Source organism: Nematolebias whitei, chromosome 17 (assembly GCF_014905685.2).
Source record: "Nematolebias whitei isolate Nwh7 chromosome 17, NemWhi1, whole genome shotgun sequence".
Classification (NCBI taxonomy): Eukaryota; Metazoa; Chordata; class Actinopteri; order Cyprinodontiformes; family Rivulidae; genus Nematolebias; species Nematolebias whitei.
In genome coordinates this window covers 39,111,295-39,114,848 of record NC_056514.1, presented here as the reverse complement: position 1 = coordinate 39,114,848, position 3,554 = coordinate 39,111,295, and the positions used below count along the sequence as shown (strand labels likewise).

Below are 3,554 nucleotides of genomic sequence, written 5' to 3'. Positions count from 1 at the left end.
GACATGAGTCCGAATTTCGTACAATGACATGAAAATGTGAGCTGGTATAAAATCCTTGATCAGTTATCAGATCAATAACGGAGCCTTGGATGAGAGAGATCTGATGATCAATAGTCCACATTTAATAGTTAAAACTCACATTAGAGTGAACTGTGTTGTCAGCATGACCTTTGCGGTCTCTCTGGTTTTTGTTTCACGCTGTGATAAAAATAAAGCGCTCCCTGTGACGCGCCATAGCAGCTTCCTTTAAGCCCCGCCCATATAAGCCCCACCCCATATTCACCCAAGCCCCGCCCTTCGGATGAAAGCCCCATGACGAGAAAAAACCCGGACTGCCGCTCCTCGGGTCATCGAGGGGCGACCTGGATCCAGAGAGCCACAGACCCGGAGCAGCCTCGAAGAAACAGGCGAGTGAAACCAAAACGCTTCCGTTTCCGACTAAAACGTTCCGTTCTCACGGAAACGACGAGCAGAGGCGTCGCCGCTTCGTCCCCGCTGCTCTGCGGGTGATGATGCGAAGCAGCGAGCTCCTCCGAGGACGAACATCGAGTTTGATCGAGACACGGTAAACCAGTTTAACCTGTGGTCAAGTTTAGGTTGTGAATCCGAGTGTTTTTGAGAGGAAACGAGCCGAATGTTGTTCTCATGACGTAAACATGAAAGATCAGCTGTTCACCAACCGATTAAACAAAAATAGAAAAGAGTCTGTTTTATTTTTAGAGCTCTATTCAAAAGACCTTTATTGTCATCGCACCTGAGCACAAGTAAAAACTAACACACGCACGCGCGCACACACACACACACCAGAGAGTCAGAGATTCTTTATTGTCATTCGCACCTCATGTGGTACATGTGGTGGAGCGAAATTATGTTCACAGGGTCCCAGTTACATCCAACAATAAAATGTCTAAGAAAAACAGTAATAACATCTAAGATATGAACTAAGAAAAACATCAACTAAATATACACTAAGCACTCATGACATAAAACATTGAACATCAGCACAAACATGAACATGAGTCTGTGAGCAGATGTGCACGCATGAACACATCAACACTGAAACAGATCAGCAGCAACATGAAACAGATCAGCAGCAACATGAAACAGATCAGCAGCAACATGATATGGTTTTTCACAGTGATTATTCTAGTTAGAGATTCATGAGTCTAACAGCCTCAGGGTAGAAGCTGTTCCTCAGTCTAGTGGTTCTACACTTAATGTTCCTCAACCTCCTTCCTGAGGGGTGTGGGGCAAAAAGTGTGTGTGCTGGGTGAGTGTGGTCCTTCATGATGCAGGTGGCCCTCTTCCTGCATCTGGAGGTGTAGATGTCTGTGATGGTGGGGAGGCTGATTCCAACAGATTTCTGTGCAGCCTTCACCACTCTCTGCAGAGCTTTTCTTTCTGCAGCTGTGCAGCCTCCATGCCACACGTTGATGCTGGAGCACAGGATGCTCTCCACTGCACACCTGTAGAAGGAGGTGAGGACTGAGCTTCCAGACCAGCTCGCCTCAGCCGTCTGAGGAAGTAGAGTCTCTGATGAGCTTTCTTGATCAGGCTGGTGGTGTTGTTGCTCCAGCTGAAGGTGCCATTCATGTGTACACCCAAGTACTTGTAGCTGGAGACCACTTCCACCGCAGATCCTCTTATGTTCAGGGGGGTGTAGGTGTGTTTGTTCCTTCTGAAGTCCACAATCATCTCCTTTGTCTTCTTCACATTGATGTGAAGGTTATTCTCTCTGCACCAGCTCTCCAGGTGTTCCACCTCCTGCCTGTAGCTGGACTCATCATTGTTTGTGATGCATCCCACCACCGCTGTATCATCTGCAAACTTTACAATGTGACAGCCTGGATGGGTAGCTGCACAATCATATGTGAGCAGAGTGAACAGGAGGGGGCTCAACACACATCCCTGAGGAGAGCCAGTGCTGAGGGTTATGGTGGAGGAGGAGAAGTTGTGGATCCTCACTGACTGTGGTCTGTTTGTTAAAAAGTCTAGTACCCAGTTGCAGATGGAGGGGCTTAGTCCTAATGTGGATAGTTTGTCCATCAGGGTTTGGGGGATCATGGTGTTGAAGGCGGATGTGAAGTCCACAAAGAGCATACGGATGTAAGGTCCTCGTTGATGTTGATGGTTGTTTTGTTTTATTTATATATATATATATAGTATAAATAAATTTATAAATAAATTTATAAATAGTATAAAATGTAATAGTTACTGATTTGAAACACTCCAAATGTGCAACACAAGCAGATTGATATTACACAAGTTGTCCCTTATTTGTACTTATTCAGTTCATATTACAGTTATAGGTAAGTTCAGTAACTGCTGACGGGTTAAAAACTATTTTTAAATCTGTTTGTTCTCGTCTTGATTGATCTGAACCTTCTCCCTGATGGTAACAGGTCAACATGTCCAGGGTGACACGTCACGTGTCCTTTAAGATGTTGAGGGCTTTTTCCTGTGCAGCAGGAACTGTGTAGATGTGAGAGAAGAGGGCAGCCCATGAGCCTCTGGGCTGTGTTGATAACTCTCTGGAGCTCTTTCCTCTGAGCCACCGTGCAGCTGAGATACCACACAGTGATGCAGTGTGTTAAGATGCTCTCTGTGGAGCATCAGAAGAAAGACACCAGCACTCTGGGTGATGTTCCTCCTGAGAACTCTCAGGAAGTCCAGTCTCTGCTGGTTTTTATTTTTTTTTTTTTTTTTTTACCAACTCTGAGGTGTTCACGCTCCAGGTCAGATTCCCCAGGAAACAGTTGTCAGCTACTCTCTCCACACCGTCTCCGGTTATAATCAGGTGGGGCTGCCATTTTCTTTTTCCTGAAGTCAATGATCAGCTCCTTAGTCTTTGAGGTGTTGAGGAGCAGATTGTTCCCCCTGCACCAAGCAGTCAGTTGTTCCACCATGTCCCTGTCTGCGGACTCATCCCCCCACCACTGTTGAGCCCCATCACTGTAGTGTTGTTGGCAAATTTGACTGTGGGGTTGCTGTGGTGATGTCATGTGTGTAGAGGACATAGAGCAGGGGGCTTAGCACACAGCCCTGTGGGGCTCCCGTGTTCAAGCTGAGGGCCATAGATGTGTGATGGCCTACTCAAACCCCCTGACTGTGGTCCGACAGGAAACTGTTTACCCATGTGCAGGTGGAGTGTGGAAATCCCAGTTCCCCCAGTTTGTCCACCAGTTTGTTGGGGATGCTGTTGAAAGCAGAGCTATAGTCTACGAAGAAGATCCACACATGGATCTCTTTTTTTTTTTTTCTCCAGGTGGGACATAGAAACACGGAGGCAAGGACCACACCTGTAGATTTTCTGGTTCCCCGTTTGACTCCCCTTGGCCTGATGGAGTCCTGAGCATTTGTTTGGTGTGGACTTTTAATCTCTAGCTATTTGGGATTAGAAGAACTTCATAAACATAAAGGAACATTTTTTAATCTGGATCATTGAGCACGCATGAGGACATAAACAGGACTTTATGCAGTATGTACATGTACAGTACATTATGCAGTATGTACAGTACATTATGCAGGACATAATGCAGTATGTATATGTACAA

At 46.0% G+C, this 3,554-nt stretch overlaps 1 protein-coding gene across 1 annotated transcript in view; it reads left to right on the top strand.

Annotated features, from left to right (window-relative positions):
• The first annotated feature begins 553 nt into the window (after window positions 1-553).
• slc16a5a (solute carrier family 16 member 5a) overlaps window positions 554-3,554 on the top strand; it is a 24,180-nt gene continuing 21,179 nt past the window's right edge. The window contains exon 1 of the mRNA XM_037691260.1: window positions 554-565. The gene's annotated coding sequence lies outside the window, so the exon portion shown is untranslated. The remainder of the gene's footprint in view (window positions 566-3,554) is intronic.